This window comes from Aotus nancymaae, unplaced genomic scaffold (genome assembly GCF_030222135.1).
Source record: "Aotus nancymaae isolate 86718 unplaced genomic scaffold, 86718_ANA_hifiasm-v0.15.2.pri h1tg000041l, whole genome shotgun sequence".
Lineage (NCBI taxonomy): Eukaryota > Metazoa > Chordata > Mammalia > Primates > Aotidae > Aotus > Aotus nancymaae.
In genome coordinates, this window is record NW_026988455.1 from 20682366 (window position 1) to 20706425 (window position 24060).

The following is a 24060-nucleotide window of genomic DNA, read 5'->3' on the forward strand; positions in this document are numbered from 1 at the left end:
ATCTGCAGACCCAACTTTGAGAACGGTTGGTCACCTTGCCAGGCCTTGGGAATTGTAGTGAAATCAGGCCAGTGAATCAGGAAAATGAACTGAAGGCTTTGAGTGAGCATCTCTTTTCCCCGTTTTAGGCCTCAAAAGAGGCTGGGGCCAGGCATGGTGACTCACGCCTGTAATCCTAGCATCTAGGAGGCTCAGGTGGGCGGATTACTTGGGTTTAAGAATTCCAAACCAGCCTGGGCAACATGATGAAACCCCATCTCTACAAAATAGCTGGGCATGGCAGCTGTGCCTGTAGCCCCAGCTACTAGTGGGGCTGAGTCAGGAGGATCGCTTGCATCCGGGAAATGCGCCCAGGAGGTTGAGGCTGCAGTGAGCCCTGATCAAGCCACTGCACTCTAACCTGGGTGACAAAGTAAGATCCTGTCTCAAAAAAAAAGGTGGGGGAGGCCGGGTGTGGTGGCTCACACCTGTAATTCCAGCACTTTGGGAGGCTGAGACGGGCAGATCATGAGGTCAGGAGTTTGAGACCAGCCTGGCCAATATGGTGAAAACCTATCTCTACTAAAAATACAAAAATTAGCTGGGTGTGGTGGCACGTGCCTGTACTCCCCGATACTCAGAAGGCTGAAGCTGAAGAATCTCTCTAACCTGGGAGGCAGAGGCTGCAGTCAGCCAGTATTGCGCCACTGCTCTTCATCCTGGGTGACAGAGCAAGACTCTGTCAAAAACACAAAAGGGAAAGAGAAAAGGAGGGGAGGGGGAAGCTGGATGGGATGTTGCTCAGGACCCTCCACAGTGATGGTTGAGAAATAGGGGCAGAAACAGCCACTCCTGGAGGTAAGTAGCCCCCGAAAGAGCAAGAAAGGACCTTAGGGCTCACAAAATTCAGTCCTCCCCATGCCCTTACAAGGCCAGGGGGGCTTAAACATGACTGCAGTTGAGTTTCTCAGCACCCTGCAAAAGGAGAGTTGGGGTAAGATTAAATAATATACTAAGCATTAAAATATTTCCTTGAGTAAGCTTCTGAGGTGCTGAAAATGTTCTGTATCTTGATTTTTCCCCCATGGAGGAGTATTATATTCCTGATAAGTTTAAAATTGCCATTATATAGTGATGACAAAAAGCAGATCCAGGCTGGGGATGGTGGCTCACACCTGTAATCCCAACAGTTTGGGAAACCCAAGTGAGTGGATCGCTTTGAGCTCAGGAGTTCAAGAGCAGCCTGGCCAACATGGTGAAACCCATCTCTACCAAAAAAAAAAAAAAAAAAAAAAAAATAGCCCAAGCATGGTGGTATACACCTGTAGTTCTAGCTACTCAGGAGTCTGAGGTTGGAGGATCATTTGAGCCCAGGAAGTGAAGATTGCAGTGAGCTGAGATCACACCACTGCACTCCAGCTGGGTGACAGAGCCAGACCCTGTCTCAAAAAAAAATTTTTTTTTAAATCCAGTTTGGTTTTATGATTGTTTTTAAATCCACAGACAAGAGCACCTGGGCAGACCATGCCATTTCCCCTCAACTCTGGTGCTTTGAAAGAAATATGGGGGGGCCAGGTATGGTGGCTCATGTCTGTAATCCCAGCACTTTGGGAGGCTGAGGCGGGTGGATCACCTGAGGCCAGGAGTTCAAGACCAGCCTGGCCAACATGGTGAAACCCCGTCTCTACTAAAAATACAAAAAATAGTCGGGTGTGGTGGTGTGCGCCTGTAATCCTGGCTACTTAGGAGGCTGAGGCAGGAGAATTCCTTGAACCAAGGAAGTGGAGGCTGCATTGAGCAGAGATCCTGCCACTGCACTCCAGTGTGGGTGACATCGAGACTCCTTCTCAAAAAAAAAACCAATATGGGGGCTAACAGTGGGAATGCAGAGGAGAGGGTTCCCATCTGAGGAGACTGGAAGAAAAGAAGGCTGGAAAAGAACCATGAGAAACAAATGTCTGTGGTTTAAGCCACAGTCTATGGTATTTTGTTAGTCGGAACCAAGAGAGGGAGCAATTTAATTAGATGTGTTATGCTCTTCCATATAGATTGCCAACACTTAGTGCTTTCCCCTTTTGTGTTAAAAAGGAAAGAGGCTGAGCGCAGTGGCTGACGCCTGTAATCCCACCACTTTAGGAGGCTGAGGTAGGCAGATCACCTGAGGTTAGGAGTTCGAGATCACTTTGGCCAACATGGTAAAACCCCATCTCTATTAAAAATACCAAAAATTAGCCAGGCATGGTGGCATGCAGCTGTAATCCCAGCTACTCAGGAAGCTGGGACAGGAAAATTGCTTGAACCCAGGAGGCAGAGGTTTTGGTAAGCCCATTTCACGCCATCGTACTCCAGCCTGGGCAACAAGAGGGAAACTCCGTCTCGAAAAAAAAAAAAAAGAAGGATAGAGGAAGGGAAGGAAGAAGAAAGGATGGAGAAGAGGACAGAAAAGTGAAATGAAAATGTCTTCCAACCATATTGAAAAGCTATCCAGAAACAGCATTGGTAGAAAAGCATTGGTAATTGTGGAGTACCATGTAATGAGTTCTTACTCTACTCTTGCTATTTTTATGTATGTTTAGAATTTTCCTTACTGTGAAAGTATGTGATACCATGTGTTACCCGATATGGCATGGCACGATGAGGACACTTCACCTCTGTGGCGTTTCCCTCCAACCCATAAGCCCTTTCTAATCATTAGAGAACATTAAACACAAACTGAGGGACAGTTCACACTATCTAACCGGGACTTCAAAACTGCCACGGTCATGGAAGACAAGGATAAACTGAGGAAGTGTCACAGATCAAGGAACCCTAAGGAGATATGACGATTCAATGCAATGTGGAATCTTGGATTCCATGGACATTGGTAGGAAAACGGTAAAATCCAAATAAAACCTGAAGTTCAGTTAATAGTAGCGTACTAATGTTTTGTTTGGGCATATGTGCCAGTTATGTGTGTTCGCTTTGGGGGAAGCTGGTGAGGAGCACATAGGAACTCGGTACTACCTTTACATTTCTGTAAATCTAAAGTAATTCCAAAATAAAAAGTTCATTTACAGAAAAAGAAGACACTCATTGTTCAGCTCCTTTCATAATTAATTAAAATTCAAATAATGAAGTGTCAGCCAGGCACGGTGGCTCACGCCTGTAATCTCAACATTTTGGGAGGCCAAGGCAGGAGGATCACTTGAGGTCAGAGTTTGAGACCAGCCTGGCCAATGTGGTGAAACTCTTGTCTCTATTAAAAATACAAAAACTAGCCAGATGTGGCAGGCACCTGTAATCCCAGCTTCTTGGGAGACCAAGGCAGGAGAATCACTTGAACCCGGGAGGCAGAGGTTGCAGTGAGCTGAGATCACACCACTGCACTCCAGCCTGGGTGATAGCAAGACTCCATCTCAAAAAATAATAATAATGAAGTGTCTCATACATCAGAGTGGTGAAACAGTCTTAGGCAGTGTTTGCCATGGGTGATGGGGAGGGAACAGACAGCATACATAAGCACTGCCTGTGAGGGTGAGGGAGCACTGCAATGTTAAAGTTCAGTTTGGCCATATTATTAAAATTAATGCTGCTAATCTCACTTGACTCATCATTTCCACAGCTAGAAATTTAATCCTATGAAACTCTCCCTTAAATGCTCAGAGATAGGGACAGGGTGTTCATACAGACATGGGGAGTGATGACAGGACTTGGTTTTCAACTTGGGACACTTAAGGATGGCCTCCACAACCTGTGTTCTAACAAGTTCCCAGATTAATCTCAGAAGCACTAAATTGTGACATACTCACAAAAACCGTAAAGCCACTAAAAATGTATGTTAGACCTGTTTGGTACTGACCTGAAAGTTGTTCAAGGCCTATGTATAAATGTATAAATGAGAGTGTGTATAAATGAAAAAGAAATAGAGATTACCGTTCCTTCTGGAAAGAGTAGAGTAGGAAGAACTAGGGGAGGAAATTCACTTTTGTCTTACATTTACATATTGTTGACTCTTTCACAGAGAATATATTCATGTACCACTTCTCTAATATGATTTCACAAATTGAATAAATCCTCACATATTTCTTAAATAAGGTAGATCTAGCTCTATGTTTTGATATGCAAGATGGTCATGACATATTGTTAAATACAGGAGCAAATGTACATGTTTGACTAGGAAAGAAAACAAGGAATATGTGTCTTACTGTTAACTGAGATTTTCTTTGGCTATAGGGCTACAGGTGATGTGCACTGATGATGCTATATGATTCTGTAACGTTTGAATTTTGCATAAAAGATGTGACTTACCTTTCTAATTAGAAACAACAAGAACGGAGCCCTGATGCAGCAGCCTCAGGATACCCAGCCAGTTGGAACTGGGTGGCTTTCCTGAGGGTGGACTCAGTTACTATTTGGGTCACCTGAACCTGCCTAGGGTAAGACCCTGCTGTCCTGAGGCAACCCCACTGACTCTGAGGGGTCCTCCCAGTGTGGTGAGTCAGAGGCCTCAGCACACAGCTCCTTCCCACACAGGAATACAAAAATGGGCATGCTGTTACCTGGCTTAGCAGTCGCTTTCCTGGGGGCTTGTCAGAGTGGCTGACAAGGGCACGGTGGCTCATTCCTGTAAACTCAGCACTCTGGGAGGCCAAAGTGGGTGGATCACCTGAGGTCAGGAGTTCAAGACCAGCCTGGCCAACCTGGCGAAACCCCGTCTTTACTAAAAATACAAAAATTAGCTGGGTGTGGGGTTACACACCTGTAATCCCAGCTACTCAGGAGGCTGAGGCAGGAGAATTGCTCCAACCCAGGAGGCAGAGGTTGCAGTGAGCCAAGATTATGCCACTGCATTCCAGCTGTCTCAAAAAAAAAAAAAAAAAACCAACTGGCTGTACTCTATAACCTATTAAAGGTAATATATGTACATACGTGCATATGAAATTCAAAAGGGTTATATTTATAATATACAGATATAACTGGTTATATTTATAATATACAGATATAACTGGTTATATTTATCTACCATTTATATAATGGCATATAAATGGTTATATTCCTCAAAAAATAGCAAGTGACAGAAAAGCGTGAGGAGGGAGAGTTAATGAGGTAGGGACACTGTCAGCAAGACAAAGGCCAGGAGAAGACATCTGTTCTGGGCAGAACTTTGAGGGTCAGAGAAGGAGACCATGCTTGTGGGAGACAGAGCAGCCCTGCAGGCTGGGGCGGGGTGTTAGGCCTGGAGACAGCCCTTGGAGCTTGTGACATATTTCCCTGGTTTGGCTAGGGGAGAGGAGAGAAGGGACACAGTCATACGCTGGACACCCTTCTCTTCACATTCCCTGGACAGAGCCCTCTGTAGGCAGGCAATTCTGTAGCTGAGAGAAGGATCAAGAAACATTACAGCAAGCCTGGAGTTTAACAGGCTTGGAATTGGCTGCAGGGCACCACTGATGATGCTGAAGTAGGACCCACTGAAGCAATGAGAATGCACTCCCACCCCAGATTTTAGGGAATAACAGACAGAGGCTTAGAGTAACACAGGGCCACAGACCTTGGCTGTGGATGGAGGGTGGAGGAAGGGTTGGTACAGAGTGAAGCTCTGAAGTGTTGGAAGAGAGGAGGCCAAGAGAGGCCACATGGAGGCACGAGGGAGCTTGCACAGCAACCCCACTGAAGAAGCAGGTGCAGGCCAGCCAGGTGCTGGGGTGGAGGAGGGAGGAACCCTTGGGAACCTTCCAGAGGACTGGTGGGAACAGCAATGGCAGGTCCCAGGCAGACAGAAACTTCCTTGAGTCACAGGGTTATGCAAGTGCTGTAGGCAGCAGTGACAAAGAGCTGGATTAAGTTGTAGGCAGGCATGGCCCTCTCTGTGCCCAAGAGAGAGACTGTGCAGGAATGTGTCACCATCCATGCATATGAAGCCAATGCCTGCATCCCAATGCCTTCGGCACTCTGGTGTGGTTTCCAGGCACTGAGTGGATTGCAGGGGGACTTGCCGGGAAAGGGCTGGGAGACGCCCAAGGGTGGAGAATGGGACAAGGGCCAGCCTACCCCAGGTGCCAAAAACTACGGGTTGACTCTGAGGCGGGAACCATGGGGGCCCATGAGCAAGGAGGGCTGAAGAGAACTAGAACTGACAGACCTCCCTTGGGGCCCCACTTGGCTCTGGGAAGATGCTCCTGCTTGCAAGACCAAGGAGAAGCAGAGTCCCCCAGGAATGGAAGTTAGAGGAGGTGACAGGCAGCTCTGGGTAGGGGCAAGGAAGGAGTGCCTGGCTTAGGGCTGCTCCCTAGGGAAGGCTCTCTGCCTAGGGCATCCTCATGAAGATGCCTGGGACCCAGCCCAACACTGAGCCTTGCTTTTCCTCCCTCTTATAAGCTCCCACTCCAGGAGAAGGATGTCTTTCCCCAGCCCAGCGGACAACCCCAGTGCGTTCTGTCCTTGGCCTCTTTCAAGGGGACCCACCTTAAGTTAGCACTATGCAGACCTAGCCAAGCTTCTTATAATATCAGCCCCAACACGCAGAAATGACTCTCAGCCCTCAGGAATGTGAACCTGCTTCACCACATCAGCAGCCAGTCAATTGTATTATCAAAATAATGAGAAAATAGCTAAACCTAGCAGGCTACAGAGTCCCTGGATTTGTTGATCGAAGGCTTGGTTCCACAGCTCTCTGGTGTTCCAAGCATAAACACTTGACAATAACCACTGCTGGAGAGCCCATGAGATAACAGACATCCTTCTCTATGCTGTAGAGCGTAGTCTTACCTAGCGCAATCCTTCCAGGGACAGTTTGGCAATATCTATTAAAATATAAAGTGCGCAAAAGCCCTTTCATAGCAATTTATCCTAGATACACCTTTGTATCAGAATTAATGCAGCTCCTTCCTCTATGCCAGGGTTTCTCAATCTCAGCACTACTGACATTTGGACCAGAGAATCTGGGGTTGTGGAAGGCATTGTTCTGGGCGTTGTAGGATGGTGTGATGGTGAATGTCATGTGCTAACCTGACTGGCTGTGTCTCTGAGGGTGTTTCTGGATGAGATTAACATTTGAATTGGCAGACTGCTTGTTTTAGTCCATTTGGGCTGCTATAATAAAATACTACAGACTGAGTGGTCTATAAACTACAGAAATGTGTTTTCAAAATCCTGGTGGCTGGAAAGTCCAAAATCAAGGAGCCAGCGGATTTGGTGTGTGAAGAGGGCCCCTTCCTCATAGACAGCACCTTCTCACTGTGTCCCCACGTGGTGGAACGGGCAAGTGGTGGAGAGGGGAAGGGGGCTCTCTGAGGCCTCCTTTATAAGGGCACTGATCCCATTCCCAAGGCTCCTCCCCCATGACCTAATCACCTCCCTAATACCTGATCTCCTAATACCATCACCTTGGGGGTTAGCCTTCAACATTGAATATTTGGGGGACACAGACATTCAGACCACAGCACTGAGTGAAGCCGACAGTCCTCTGCAAGGTGGGCAGGACTTATCTCTCTGTTTAGAGACCTGAATGGAACAAAAATGCAGCTCCTCCCCTGAGTAAGAAGAAACTCCTCCTGCCTGAGGCCTTCAAACTGGGACATCAGCTTTGTCCTGTTTTTGGACTCAAACTGAAACATCTCCTCCTCCTGGGTCTCAAGCCTGCCGGCCTCTGTCCTGGAACACACATCAGTGTCCCTGGGTCTCCACGCTGCCTCCATAGTTGCATTAGCCATGTCCTTATAAAAGATCTCTTTCTCTCTATATATGCGTAGTACCAGTTCTGTTTCTCTGGATAACCCCAACTAACACAGATGGTGAGCAGCATTCCTGGTATTCACTCACTAGATGCCAGTAGCCACCCCCAGCCCCCAGTTGCAACAACCAAAAATGTCTCCAGACTGTCCTAGATAGCACCTGGGGGAAAATTTCCTGGGTGAGAGCCACCACTGTACACGTTCCTGGGAAAAAAGATGCAACTCCCTTGTTCAGGGCCCGCGTAGGGAGATCCCACATCTTACCCTGAGTGAGGAAGATTAGGAGCTCCAATGGGCGTGGGGGCCAGATGGACAGAAGGCAGATGAGAAGTGACACAGAGAAAAGGCCAGCCACAGCACGGCAGGACTAGGACACTTCTGACACCCAGAGTTGTGGGGCTAAAGCGATACCCACTGCACCTATAGAGAGCTATGCCAAGGCAGCCGTAAAAAGGCACCCACTGTAGAACTTCCTATGAGCAAAACTGGAAACCACGTCTGTGGCTGTCAGCAGGGACCAGTCACCCTTCAGTGCAGGTATGTGTCGGGGAGACACTCTGCAGGCATTCATAGACAAGAGGGAGACCCTCCATGGCAGTGAGCAGAACCTCCAGGTGCAAGACAACATGCAGAGCGTGGTGCCTTCTGGCCCGGTGGCGGTGGCTCACGCCTGTAACCCAACACTTCGAGAGGCTGAGGTGGGCAGATGAGGTCAGGAGTTTGAGACCAGCCTGGCCAACATGGTGAAACCTTGTAGCTAATAAAAATACAAAATTAGCTGGGCGTGGTGGCACACCCCTGTAATCTCAGCTACTCAGGAGGCTGAAGCAGGAGAATCACTTGAACCTGGTAGGCAGAGGTTGCAATGAGCCGAGATTGTGCCACTGCACTCCAGCCTGGGTGACAGAGTGAGACTCCGTCTCAAAAAACAATCCATCAATAAAAGTACGGCGCCTTTTGGTTGCATTTTACGGAAAAGATATGTAGAAAAAAATATTGCAAAGTTAACACGAGAAGCTGTTGACAGGCTTTTTTCAGCGAGGAGATGGACAATGTATGTGTAACATGTTTAACCATTCTCTTGTATTCCTTTTCACTTTTTGAGGTTAAGGTTGTGATCTTAGCAGTGGCATTATACACTATTTCTTCCTTACGCTTTTCTGTGCTAAAACCCAACAAACAAAACTTACAGTACCAGCATTTTTAAAAATTAGTTTATCTTTTTGAGACAAAATCAATCTGTCACCAAGGATGGAGTACAGTGGCATGATCTCAGCTCACTGCAAACTGTCCCTCCTGGGTTCAAGTGATTCTCCTGCCTCAGCTTCCTGAATAGCTGGGATTACAGGCACCCACTACCTCACCCAGTTAATTTTTTTTGTATTTTTAGTAGAGACGGGGTTTCACCATGTTAGCCACGCTGGTCTCAAACTCCTGACCTCAAGTGATCCACCCACCTTGGCTTCCCAAAGTGTTGGGATTACAGGCATGAGCCACCATCCCCAGCCTAGCAAGCTGACTTTATACAATGATGCAAAGGATAAAGCATGGGAGACTCAGTTGGAGAATAAACCTGGAGACATGCACTGCCTGATTTCAAAACACACCACAAAACTTCAGTAATCAAGATAGTATCATTTGTGGGCCAGGTGCCGTGACTTATGCCTGTTAATTCCAGTGTTTTGGGAGTCTGAGGCAGGAAGGTCACTTGAGCTCAGGAGTTCAAGACTAGCCTGAGCAACATAGTGAAACCCTATCTCGAAATAAAAAAAATCAGTCAGGCGCATGCCTATGGTCCCAGCTTCTCAGGAGGCTGAGTTGTGAGGATCTCTTGAACCCAAGAGTTAGAGACTGCAGTGAGCTATGATCATGCCACTGCACTCCAGTCCGGGTGACAGAACAGTAAGACCCTGCCTCAAAAAAAAAAAAAAAATTCTCTTCAACAAAATCTACCATTAAGAAATGAAAAGACAAGGTACAGACTGGGGGAAAATAACTCAAAATGATACTCGGATGGCTTTGTATCTTAGCAGTGGCATTATGCACTATTTCTGTGACCTTCCTGCCTCAGACTCCCAAAACACTGGAATTACAGGCATAAGTCACGGCACCCGGCAAACAAATGATACTATTTTGATTACTGAAGTTTTGTGGTGTGTTTTGAAATCAGGCAGTGCATGTCTCCAAGTGTGCCTCCCATGCTCTATCCTTTGCATCATTGTATAAACTCAAATCCAGAGAAAAACAAATTCTCACAATAATAAGACAAGCAACACACAGAATTTTTCCCATTGAAGGCAAAAGGCCTGCCAGTTCACAACTACAAATTACAAATGTCAGATAACAATTAAAATATGCTGCACCTTCAGTTAGCAGAGAAATGCAAATCAAAACCCCAGGAGAGAATACTACACATCCACCAGAGAAGCAAAAAATTAAAAAGACCAATGACTGGGCGCCGGTGGCTCACGCCTGTAATCCTAGCACTGTGGGAGGCCAAAGCAGGCGGATCGCCTGAGGTCAGGTGTTCGAGACCAACCTGGCCAACATGGTGAAACCCCTCCTCTACTAAAAATATAAAAATTATCAGGGCATTATGGCGCATGCCTGTAATCTCAGCTACTCGGGAGGCTGAACCAGGAGAATCACTTGAACCTGGGAGGTTGCAGTGAGCCAAGATGGTGCCATTGCACTCCAGCCTGGGCGACAGAACAAGACTCCATTTCAAAAAAAAAAAAAAGACCAACCACGCCAATGGCTGGAGAAGATACAAAGCCACCAGAGGCCTCACACAGTGGTGGTGGGAGTGGATGCTGTGCAGCCAAGGGTGGAGTTTCAGACAAAGCCGGACGTACACTTAACTCACAACTCTGCAGTTCAGCTCCACTCCTAGGTATTCACCCAAGGGAAAGGAAACCTATGTCCCAACAAATATCTATAACTGAATGTTCACAATGTTTTTGTTTTTGATAGTCCCCAACTGGAAACTATTTAAATGTCCATCAGCGGATGAATGGATAAAGTATGTAAGATCCTGCTCTGCAATAGTGAGGCACAGACTACTGGTGTGTACAACACCCATGAATCTCAGAAACATCTGAGCAAAAGAAACGACAAAAGTCATCCCCAACAGAAAGCAGATCAGTGGTTGCCTGGGACCAGGAGTAGGGACTGACCTCAAAGGGCACCGGTGGGCTTTGTGGGGTTACAGACATGTTCTATACCTTTATTGAGGTATTGGTTACACCTATCAAAAGAGATCAAACCGAACTTACATGGGTGCATTTTCTTGTATGTATATCTCAATAAAGTTAATTTTAAAAATCTAGGTTCAGCTGGGTGTGGTGGCTCATGCCTATATAATCCTAGCACTTTGGGAGGGCAAGGCAGGAGGATCACCTGAGGCCAGGAGTTTGAGACCAGCCTAGGCAATATAGCAAGACCCCATCTCTAAACAAATAAAAAAAATTTTTTTTGAGGCAGGGTTTCACTCTCTTGCCCAGGCTGGAGTGCAGTGGTGCAATCTTGGCTCACTGTAGCCTCAGCCTCCTGGGCTCAAGTAATCCTCCCACTTCAGCCTCCCTAGTAGCTGGAACTACAGGCATGTGCCGCCACACCTGGCTAATTTTTGTATTTTTTTGTAGAGACAGAATTTTTTTTTTTTTAAAGACGAGGTTTCACCATATTGGTCAGGCTGGTCTCGAACTCCTGACCTCAGGCAATCCGCCCGCCTCAGCCTCCCAAAGTGCTAGGATTACAGGCGTGAGCCACTGCACCCGGCATTTTTTTTTTTTTTTTTTTTGAGACGGGGTTTTACCATGTTGCCCAGGCTGGTCTTGAACTCCTGGGCTCAAGCGATCTGCCCCCCTTGACCTCCCAAAATACTGGGATTACAGGCATGAGCCACTGCACCCAGCCACAATTTTTTTTTTTAATTAGCCAGGTGCAGTGGCATAAGCCTATAGTCCCAGCTAGGTGGGAGGCTGGGGTGAGAGGATCACTTGGGTCCAGGAGATCAAGACTGCAGTGAAATATGATCACTCTACTGCACTCCAGCCTGGGCAACAAAGCAAGACTGCATCAAGCAAATAAAGCAAAACAAAAGAAACAAAAAGACAAAACCATGTTGGTAAATATTTAAAAATCTGTAAAGACCACTGTTAGTTGGGGATGATGTGAAGCAAAGGGTCAGTGAGAAGTGGTACAGCTACTGTGAAAGGACATATTCTCCATAAAGGGGATCTGCCCACTCCCACTCCTGGAGCACCTGCTGCATGTGGATGCCTAGGGCCAGAGCACGGTGCTCATGGCAGCCTTGTTTGTGACAGCAAAGCCCAGAAATGACCCAGACAATCATTAACAAAGGAATACTATACAGCTGTGAACATGGACAACTACTTCAGATGCTCATGTGAAACAAACTCACCAATATAATTCTGAATTTAAAAATCAAACTGCAATAGAGTACAACGAGATTGATATCATTTATACAAAGTTCAAAACCTATAAAACTAAACAAGATTGTTTGGGGACTACACATTGGTGGTAATCAATCCAAGTTGAAGAAAGAGGCATGCACAGTGCACACAGGAGCGGCTGGGAGGTGGTGGGGGGTAGGACTACTCCTTCTTAAGCTGGATGGTGGATGTTTGCTTCACTGTGCCATAGCTCTTATCTGTGTTATTGTGTACTTATGTATTATTAATAAAGGGGAAAGTGGAGGTTTCAGATGACCCCCCCCTTTCTTTTTTAAGAGAGTCTCACTCTGTCACCCAGGCTGGAGTACAGTGGCATGATCTTGACTCACTGCAACCTCTGACTCCCAGGTTCAAGTGATTCTCCTGCCCCAACTTCCCCAGTAGCTGGGATTAGAGGTGCCCACCACCATGCCTGGCTAATTTTTGTATTTTTAATAGAGATGGGGTTTCACCATGTTGGCCAGGCTGGTCTTGAACCCCTGACTTCAGGTAATCCACCCACCTCGGCCTCCCTGAGTGCTGGGATTACAGGCGTGAGCCATTGTGCCCAGCCTTCAGATGACCCCTTAAGCTCATGACACTGGCAGTGCCCTGAGCCATGGCACACACAGGAAGCAGCAGGAGCTTACAGCAGCTCTCTGCACCCCAGGGATGCTTCTCAGGGGTCTGGTTTGCATCTGGAATCCAGCTGTCTCTCATTACCTTCAGGATATCTTGAAATTAGCTCAGACGTCCCATAGCAAAATTCATTTTAATTCACTTCATTTCAGATCCGTTGCAGGAGGCTGCCCTGAAAGCAAACAGCCAATGCCCTCCCAACAAATGCACACACAGGGGTGCATGTGCACCCCTGAAAGAACTGGAAAGTGGGAGTTCAGTGTTCAAATGAGCTGCAAGTCCAAGCTACTAGATCAAATAACCAGGGGCCACCCAAACAGCCACCACAGAAACTCCCACTGAAGCACCAGGGGAGCCAGAAATCACAGGGTCATACGTGCTTAGGCTATAGATCGGCAGCCTGGGCCTCAGGAGGGCTCCGGAGCAGGAAACGGGATGGACGCCTGGTGGATGAGGGAGGGAAGTTAGGGCATATAGCTTCTTCTTTCACAGTACTGGGCTTAAGTCAGTGGAAATGCCTTTCTGGACCTCAGTTTATGCCTCAATAAAAGTTTAATTTATTGTCTAGTAATTTTATTTTTACAAGTCAACCTGGGCCTTGAGGATCTGCCCACTTGGCCAGGGCACCAGCCAGTTTCCCTCCTGAGCAACTGCCTTTGGACAAGGCTGAGTCAGGGCCTAGGGCATACTCCTCCCCGCTCCAGGCCCGGAGACCAGAGGGTTCTCTGGTGCAGATGCAGCCCCTTGAGGCTCATCCAGGCCTCTGCAATTGCACCTGCTGTCCTGGCATGGATGCTGCGAGAGTCTAGCAGCCCTGTTGACAAGGCAGCTCAGAGCCCAGGACCCAAGAGGCACAGGAGGTGGTCTGTGGTAAAAATGGTGGTCTTTGAGGTTGGGCAGTAGTCTGTGGTAAGGGTGAGATGATCTCTGGTGAAGGTGATGATCTGTGGTAAGGGTGGTGATCTGTGGTGAGGGTGATGGCCTGTGGTGAAGGTGATGGTCTGTAGTGAGGGTGGTGATCTGTGGTGAGGGAGAGATGGTCTCTGGTGAAGGTGATGGTCTGTGGTGAGGGTGGTGATCTGTGGTGAGGGTGATGGTCTGCGGTGAGGGAGAGATGGTCTCTGGTGAAGGTGATAGCCTGTGGTCAGGGTGGTGATCTGTGGTGAGGGTGAGATGGTCTCTGGTGAAGGTGATGGTCTGTGGTGAGGGTGATGGCCTGTGGTGAGGATGATGGCCTGCAGTGAGGGAGAGATGGTCTCTGGTGAAGGTGATGGTCTGTGGTGAGGGTGGTGATCTGTGGTGAGGGTGGTGGTCTGTGGTGAGGGTGATGGTCTGTGGTGAGGGTGGTGGTCTGTGGTGAGGATGATGGTCTGTGGTGAGGGTGGTACCTGTGGTGAGGGTAGTGGTCTTTAAGTATGAGTGGTGGTCTGTGGTCAGGGTGGTGTGGTTTTTGGGGTATGGGTGATGTTCTGTGGTGAAGGGGGTGTTCTGTGGTGAGGGTGGTGGTCTGGGGTGTGTGTGGTGGTCTGTGGTGAAGATGATGGTCTCTGGTAAGGGTAGTGGTCTGTGGTGTGAGTGGTGGTCTTTGTGGTATGGGTGGTGGTCTGTGGTGAAGGCGGTGGTCTGTGGTGAGGGTGGTGGTCTGGGGGATGTGTGGTGGTCTGTGGTGAAGATGATGGTCTGTGGTGAGGGTGGTGTTCTGTGGTGAGGGTGGTGGTCTGGGGTGTGTGTGGTGGTCTGTGGTGAGGGTGATGGTCTGTGGTGAGGGTGGCGGTCTGTGGTGAGGGTGGTGGTCTTTGTGGTATGTGTGGTGGTTTGTGGTGAAGGCGGTGGTCTGTGGTGAGGGTGGTGGTCTGGGGGATGTGTGGTGGTCTGTGGTGAAGATGATGGTCTGTGGTGAGGGTGGTGTTCTGTGGTGAGGATGGTGGTTTGGGGTGTGGGTGGTGGTCTGTGGTGAGGGTGATGGTCTGTGGTGAGGGTGGTGGTCTTTGTGGTATGTGTGGTGGTCTGTGGTGAAGGCGGTGGTCTGTGGTGAGGGTGGTGGTCTGGGGGATGTGTGGTGGTCTGTGGTGAAGATGATGGTCTGTGGTGAGGGTGGTGGTCTGGGGGATTTGTGGTGGTCTGTGGTGAAGATGATGGTCTGTGGTGAGGGTGGTGGTCTGTGGTGAAGATGATGATCTCTGGTGAGGGTGATGGTCTGTGGTGAGGGTGGTGGTCTGTGGTGAGGGTGGTGGTCTAGGGTGTGTGTGTTGGTCTGTGATGTGGGGGTGGTTTGGTGTGGTTCATTGGGGAAGTCACAGAGGTACTTGGTGTTAAACTCTGTCCAGTGCTGCTTTTCCCTACATCTGACAATACCCAGGCCTTTCCATCTGGAAATATGCCCCTTGTCCACTCTGAGCTCAGATCTCCTGGTGACGCTGACTTCATCCCTGTGGGGACCCAGGGGTGTGTGATCTGTGCCAGGGCAACCAGAGAATCCCCTTGTTACAGCCACCAGTTTATGGATGGACATATGCCTTCAGTCAGGCTGACTGGCATTTCCATTGCCTCTCAATTCTGGGCCTTTCATGTCAGCTACCTAGAAACAGAGAAAAAGTGTGGCCTCAAGCAGCAGTGGGCTTTCCCGTGAGGTGGACCCTACCAATTTGGGCTGGGACATTATGATTCTTTTTATTATTATTTTTTGTAGAGACGGAGTCTCACTATGTTCCCCAGGCTGATCTTTAACTCCTGGCCTCAAGTATCCTCCCCTGCCTTGGCTCCTAAAGTGCTGGGATTGCAGGCATGAGCCACCGCACCTGGCTGACTTTGTGATTCTTGAACTGTTGCCTGTGGTACACTGGGACACTGTCCACATGCCAGCCACCCCCCGGAAGAGCTCACACTGCCCTGACAGCTTTCTCCAGGTGCTCTAATCCTTCTGCTGAGTGACTGCAGAATGGCCTTAAGGAAAGCAGTGCCCTCCTGCTGTAGCCTGCCTGTCCCAAAGTGGACAGGAAGTGAGCCCTTCTGCCCTTGACCTACACGCCCAGGTGGCGGAGGAGCCCATCATCTGGAGGCTGCAGATGGAACACGGTGTTTACATTCCCAGCATCTCTTCCCCCTGAGCCCACTGCAAAGTAGTCACAGAATCTGAGTGGCATGATCCCCCCTCAGTGCTGGGGGACCCTCATTAGACTCAGCCAAATCGGGCTCCTCCCTCCTCCCACCATGGGTTGCTCTGCACACAGCATTCCTCTTCCTGGTAGACAGCAGACCCAAGAAGGTTGATGAGTGAGGCCTGAATTTTGTTTTATGGGCATAGAGAAAGAAGTGTCTGTCTTCCTGCATGGTGTGACGTGACAATGGGAGGCCTGGAGCCCATCTGCAACTCATCCATCCTCTTCCGATGAAGCTACAAGTGGAGGAGAGCGGAGAGCTGCAGCACAACAGGGCCAGAGCCCTGAACAAGCTGCACCTGGGAGCCCGACTGTTTCCTGAATGTCCAGATACATGCACCCATGCATTTTGCCATCATTTAGGCTGATTGTCAGTTACTTGCAACCAAGAGCATCCTCATGGACATAGTTGGAAAGTTGATGTCTCAACCTCAAGGTGAAGTTAGTGATATCTGAGGCAGGGTGGGAGGAACCAATGCTGCTGTTAGAATTGAAGCAAGAGGGCAGCCTGATGCCCCAGTCTCCTCCTAGACCGTCTCCTTGTTGAGGAAAATAACAATAACCTTGATTGTGAGGAGCATGACAATGCCACTTGGGAGCAAGATGCCGACTAGCGGCACCTCCCTTCACACAGTTTCAGAGGCCAAGAGGGAGGCTATAAACTGAGGGCTGGGGTTAGTGTCAGAGTATCAGGGCCTGTTGCTGGGAGGTGCAGGAGATTCTCAGGCCTAGTCCTACAAGTAAGCTTCTTGGCTTTGGTTATCAGTTCTCGGAATTCAACAGATTCAGATAGTTTAAATGCCTTACTTCTGAGGTTCGTACACATATCATTAAAAAACAAAAATGGTATTTCATCACATGGACATACCACATTGTCTTTATGCATCCATCCGTGGATGGACCACTGGGTTTTCCCATTTTTTGGCTATTATGAATAATGATGGCTATTTTGTGGCTATTATCAACATTCATGTACAAGCCTTTAAAAAAAACTGTTTTTCAATTTTTAATTTTATGGGTACATAGTAGGTGCATATGTTTATGGAGTACATGAGGTATTTTGATACAAGAATGCAATGTGTAATAATCACATCAGGGTAAATGGGGTATCCATCACCTCAAGCATTTATCATTTCTTTGTGTTAATGTTTGTGTACAAACATTCCAATTATACTTAGGGCTTGTTTGTTTTGGCACTGAATCTCGCTCTTGTCACCCAGGTGGAGTGCAACAGCATGATCTCAACTCACTGCAGCCTCTGCCTCCCGGGTTCAAGCAATTCTCCTGCCTCAGCCCTGCGAGTACCTGGGGCTACAGGATCTGCCACCATGCCTGGCTAATTTTTTTGTATTTTTGGTAGAGACAGGGTTTCACCATGTTGGCCAGTCTGGTCTCGAACTCCTGATCTCAGGTGATCTGCCCCTCTCAGCCTCCCAAAGTGCTGGGATTACAGGCATGAGCCACCCCACCCAGTTCTATACTTAGTTATTTTAAAATGTGTAATAAATTATTGTTGACTGTGGTCACCCTGTTTTGCCATCAAATGCTATGTCTTATTCTTTCTATTTTTTGTACCTATTAATTATCCCCACCCTCCACCCTCCACTACCCTTCCCAGACTCTAGTAACCATCCTTCTATTCTCTATCTCCAAGAGTTCCAGTCCAATTGTTTTGATTTTTAGATCCCACATATAAGTGAGAACACACAATATTTGTCTTTCTGTGCCTGTCTTATTTCACTTAACTGGTTCCATCCATGTTGTTGCAAATGACAGGATCTTATTCTTTTCTACAGCTGAATAGCATTCTACTGTATATAAGAACCACATTTTCTTTACCTATTGATCTTTGATGGCCACGTAGGTTACTTCCAAATCTTGGCTATTGTGAACAGTGCTGCAATAAACATGGGTGTGCAGATATCTCTTCCATATACTGATTTCCTCTCTTTGGGGTATATACCCAGCAGTGGGATTGCTGGATTACATGGTAGTTCTATTTTTAGTTTTTTGAGGAACCTCCATGTTGTTCTCCATCATGGATGTCATGTGTGGATGCACGTTTCCAATTCTTTTGGGTAGGAGTAGAACTTCTGGGTCTCATGGGGAGTTAAGTTTGTTCCTTTCAGAAACTGCTAACTGTTCTGTAAAGGGGTTACACAATTTTACAGTCTGACCAGTGATTTATGAGGGTTCCAGTTGCTGGTGTCTTTGCCAGCACATGGTCATCGATCTTTAATTTTAGCCATTATGATGTCATGGTGTGTGTACTGTGGTATTGCATTGTGGCCTTATTTTGCTTTTTCTAATGACTAATGATGTTGAGCATGTTTTCGGGTGCTTATTAGCCATTCATGATTTTTTTTTTTTTGAAATGGAGTCTCGCTCTGTCATCCAGACTGGAGTGCAGTGGTGCAGCCTCGGCTCACTACAATCTCCGCCTCCCAGGTTCAAGTGATTCCCCTGCCTCAGCCTCCCGCGTAGCTGGGACTATAGGCAGGTACCACCATGCCCAGCTAATTTCTTGCATTTAGTAGAGATGGGTTTTCACCATGTTGGCCAGGATGGTCTTGATCTCCTGAACTCGTGATCCACCCATCTCGGCCTCCCAAAGTGCTGGGATTACAGGCGTGAGCCACTGCGCCATTCATGTTTTAAAAATTTCTTTATATACTTTAAGATATCCACATTTCTTTGAGTACATTCATTTCTAGTCATGTCTTTGCCTGTGCCCTGTACACAGAAACACTCCAGACAGATTGCTCTATTGTTCATTGAGAGCAGTGACTACAAAAAACTGAGACCCCCAGCAAACATTGTTCTTCTGGTCCAGTTAGAAGACCCAACTGTACAGACTTTAGGTGGAAGGGACTTCCTCCCTTGGCATCTGAGACAAGCTGCACTCCCGCACTTCCTGAGTTTCTAAATAGAAGATATGGGGCCTTACTTTTATTTTATTATTTATTTATTCATTTATTTTTGAGATGGAGTCTTGCTCTGTTGCCAGGCTGGAGTGCAGTGGTATGATTTCGGCTCACTGCAACCTCTGCCTTCCTGGTTCAGTGATTCTCCTGCCTCAGCCTCCGGAGTAGCTGCGACTACAGGTGTGCACCACCACACCCAGCTAATCTTTGTATTTTTAGTAGAAACACGGTTTCACCATGTTGGCCAGGATGGTCTCAAACTCTTGACCTCGTGATCCACCGCCTTGGCCTCCAAAAATGCTGGGATTACAGGCGTGAGCCACCGCACTCGGCCTTTTTTTTTTTTTTTTTTTTTTTTTTTTGAGACAGGCTGGAGTGCAGTGGAGGGATCTCAGCTCATTGCAATCTCTGCCTCCTGGGTTCAAGTGATTCTCCTGCCTCAGCCTGTTGATTAGCTGGGACTAAAAGCACCTGCCACCAACCCCAGCTAATTTTTGTATTTTTAGTAGAAACAGGGTTTCACCATTCTTGCCAGGCTGGTTTCAAACTCCTGACCTCAGGTGATCTGCCCGCCTCGGCCTCCCAAAGTGCTGGGATTACAGGCATGAACCATCCCAACCGGCCCTATGATATGGGGCATTTTGCATGGCCACACACCTCTCAGCCCTCTCTGGAATTCCAAGACTGCTGGAAAGCTAGCAGGGCTCCTAGACCAAGGCCAGATCCAGCCATTCATGTTTTCTTTGCCAAAATGTCTTAGTTAAGTCTTTTCCCCAGTTTTAAACGGGTTGTTCACGAAAGTCTCAATACACAAATGCACAATGACCAGACTATCTATAAAAGTAGAACTCTGACCCACAACCTGCAGCCATCTGCCCAGGAAACCAACCCCCTTATCTACAATAACCAGCCCAGCAGGCCAGCCTGCTACAAGTCAGACTTGCAAGAAGCCAGACTGCTAACTATAGTGACAATCCAGGAAGCTAAACATTAACTTTTGTCACAATTGGCCCCAAATGGCCAGGACTTGATCAGTAACTGATGATTTCTCTAATTTTTGTTCCTGCTTAAAATGTAGGACCTGGTTGCAGGGAAAACTAAATGTGCACCCTCATCCAAAGCCATAAGAAGCCCTGCATCTAGTCAGCCATTTCCAGTTTCCCCAGGCCAACAGCCCCCATCAGGGCTCACTTGGGAGTCTTTGCTTTTCTCTACTTATAGCTTTCCTGCTCCTGCAACTGCCTTACAGTCTCTGCCAGACAAAATAACGTTGGCTGACTCCCTTGCTATATAGCAACTGCTGAGTAAATAGCCTTTGCTTTTCTCATTTTGTTGGTCTTCACATATTTATTTATTTATTTGACGTCACCACATCAATCGGTCTTCACATATTTCAATATTTGTCTTCTTCTTATTGAGTTACAAGAGGTTTTTGTTTTTTGTTTTGTTTTGTTATGTTTGAGACAGAGTCTCATTCTGTCTTCCAGGCTAAAGTGCAGTGGCGCAGTCTCCGCTCACTGCAACTTCCACCTCCTAAGTTTAAGCAATTCTCCTGCCTCAGCCTCCCAAGTAGCTGGAACTACAGGCATGCACCACCATGCCTGGCTAATTTTTGTATTTTTAGCAGACTGGGTTTCACCATGTTTCCCAGGCTGGTCTCAAATTCCTAGACTCAAGCCATCTGCCCACCTCGGCCTCCCAAAGTGCTGGGACTATAGGCGTGAGCCACTGCACCCGGCACGAGAGCTCTTTATACATTTTGGACATAGGTCATTTATCAGATATGCAATTTGCAAATATTTTTCCCAGTAACTGGTTTGTCTTCATCTCCTCAATTGCTTCTTTTGAATCACAGCATTCTTAATTTTCATGAAGCCAATTTTTCAGTTTTCCTCTATTGGTTGCCTTTTTGGTATCGTATCTTAAAAATCTTTGCCTAATCCAAGGTTGTGAAGATTTTCTACTAGGTTTTCTTCTGGAAATTTAATAGTTTTAGCTCTTATAATACATTTAATTTAATTCAATTGTGTTATGAGAGCATGTTTTGTGTGATCTCTGTTCTTTTAAATGTGGGAGGGTAACCTCAAAATGTGGTCTATCTTGATGAATGTTTGATATAGCTTGAGATAAAAGTGTATTTTGCTGTTGTTAGATGAAGTATTCCACAAATGTCAAATTAAATTCAGTTGACTGTTGGTGCCATTCAGTTCAACTGTATCCATGATAGTAAATTTATGTGTCAACTTGGCTGGGTCACAGTGCCCAGATATGTGATCAAACATTATTCTGGATGTTTCTGTGAAGGTGTTTTGGATGAGATTAATGGTTTTTGTTTTGTTTTTTGAGACAGTCTCAGTCTCATTCTGTTGCCCAGGCTGGAGTGCAGTGGTGCAATCTCGGCTCACTGCAACCTCTGCCTCCCGAGTTCAAGTGATTCTCCTACCTCAGCCTCCCAAGTAACACCATGAGTGGCTAATCTTTGTATTTTTAGTAGAGACGGGGTTTTATCATGTTGGCCAGGCTGGTCTCAAACTCCTGACCTCAAGTGATCCACCCATCTTGGCCTCCTAAAGTGCTGGGATTACAGATGTGAGCCAGCATGCCCGGCCAGATTAATGTTTAAATTGGTGGACGTCGAGTAAAGATTGCCCTCCAGGGAGTAGGTGGGCTTCATCCAATCAGTTGGAGGCACGAGTAGAACAAAAAGACTAACCTCCCCAGAATAAGAGTGAATTCTATAGCAGACAGCCTTCAGACTTGAACTGTAACATTGCATCATCCACTGGTCTCCAGCCTGCTGACCCACTGGGCAGATTTTGGATTTTGGACTTGCCAGCCTCCATCTCTCTCTCCCTCCCTCTCTTATATATATGTGTGTGTGTGTGTGTCTCATATATATGTGTGTATATACATATACACACATATATTTGCATATATGTATATACACACACATATATTTGTGTCTCATATATATATACACACACACACACACACAATTGATTCTGTTTCTCTGGAGAACCCCGATTATACAATGTCGTTACTGACTTTGGCCTGCTAGATTTGTCAATTGCTTCCAATTACGATGAGAGGAGTGGTAAAGTTTCCAACCATAATCGTTGATTCATCTACTTTTCCTTGCAGTTTTACCAGTTTGTGCCTCACATTGTTTGGTGCTCTGTTGATAAACACATACACATTAAGGATTGTTATGTCTTCCTGGAGAATTGATCCCTTTATCATTATGTAATGCCCCTCTTTATTCCTGATAATTTTCCTTGCTCTGAAGTCTGCTGTATCGGAAGTTAATATAGCTACTCCCGCTTTCTCTTGACTAGTGTTAGCATAGTATATTTTTCTCCATCCCTTTATTCTTTTTCCCTTCCACTTTACTATATGTGATAAAATATACATAACAGAACATTATCTTTTTTTTTTTATTTTGAGACAGTCTCACTCTGTCGCCAGGCTGGAGTGCAGTGGCGCAGTCTCAGCTTACTGTAACCTCCACCTCCCAGGTTCAAGTGATTCTCCTCCCTCAGCTTCCCAAGTAACTGGAATTACAGGCGCGCGCCACCACACCTAGCTACTTTTTGTATTTATTTATTTATTTTTTTGAGGCTTCGTAATAGAGCCTGAGCCTTGCAGTTCTTTCCATTGTAATCCTTAATCCCTTGGTTTTTTTTGTTTGTTTTTTGAAACAGAGTCTCGCTCTGTCACCCAGGCTGGAGTGCAGTGGTGCAATCTTGGCTCACTACAACCTCCACCTCCTGGGTTCAAGCCTCAGCTTCCTGTGTAGCTGGGACTACAGGCACACACCACCACATCCAGCTAATTTTTGTATTTTTAGTAGAGACGGCGTTTTGCCATGCTGGCCAGGCTGGTTTTAAACTCCTGACCTTGTGAACTGCCCGCCTCAGTCTCCCAAAGTGCTAGGATTACAGGTGTGAGCCATCATGCCTGGCCATCCTTTGTTATTATTAAACAGGAGCCCAATTAATGTGGTGGCAAAGTGTCAGGGAATGGTAAGTGATCTATAATCCCATAGTTATGTCAGTCTTTTAGTGGGTCTGGGCTCCCTGGGATGTTACATTCACAATGCTTTTGGCTTTTTTCCTTCCTTAGATGAGACAGGAAGGCTACATAAAGCTGATGTTGGCCATTTCAATCTTTCTAAGTAAGTGAGGCTCTCATAAAAGTTTCCCTTGAGAACAGGCGTTTGTTAGAGAGAACAGAGAGCTCTGGGTATATTGCAACGTGGCTACTTTCCTCTTGCCTGTCAGTAGCAGAACAAGTTTGGTATACATATAGCTTTGGTACACATGTAATAATTACTCCATAGAATGAGTTAAAAAGTGTTCCTTTTTAGGGAAGAAAAACGTAAAAAAAAAAGAGAATTGGTGTTAATTATTCTTTAAGTGTTTTGTAGGCTTCAGTAAGAAAGTCCTGTAGTTTGAGATGTTTTTTGCTTGGAGGTTTGAAATTGCTGATTTAATATCTTTATATGTTATAGGTCTGTTCATATTTTCTGTTTCATCTTGAGTCAGTTTTGATAATTTGTGAGTGTCTAGGAAGTTGTCTAGTTCATCTAGGTTATCTAATTTGTTGGTGTTCATAGTTTTTTCTCTTACATTTCATTTCTGTAAGTTTGATAGCAACGTCTCCACTTCTATTGCTGATTCTAGTCATTCACATTTCTTCTTTTTTTTTCTTTGTCAGTCAAGCTAAAGATTTGCAGATTTTTTTTTTTTTTTTTTTTTTTTTTTTTTTTTGAGACAGAGTCTCACTCTGTTGCCCAGACTGGAGTGCAACGGCGTGATCTTGGCTTGCTGCAACTTCTGCCTCCCAGGTTCAAATGATTCTTGTGTGTCCTGAGTAGCTGGGATTATAGGCACCCGCCACCATACTGGCTACTTTTTTGTATTTTTTATAGAGACAGGGTTTCACCATGTTGGCCAGGCTGGTCTCAAACTCCTGACCTCAGGTATCTACCTGCCTTGACCTCTCAAAGTGTTGGGATTACAGGCATGAGCCACCGTGCCCAGCCTGAACCATAATTATTCTTGTTGCACTTTATAAAAATAATCAGGCCAAGTATAATAAAGCAAATCAGTCTCACCATGATTTGTCTTTAGTTAAAATGGGAGACAGGCGAGAGAAAAAAATTATGTTTCAAGAACTATGGCACACATAT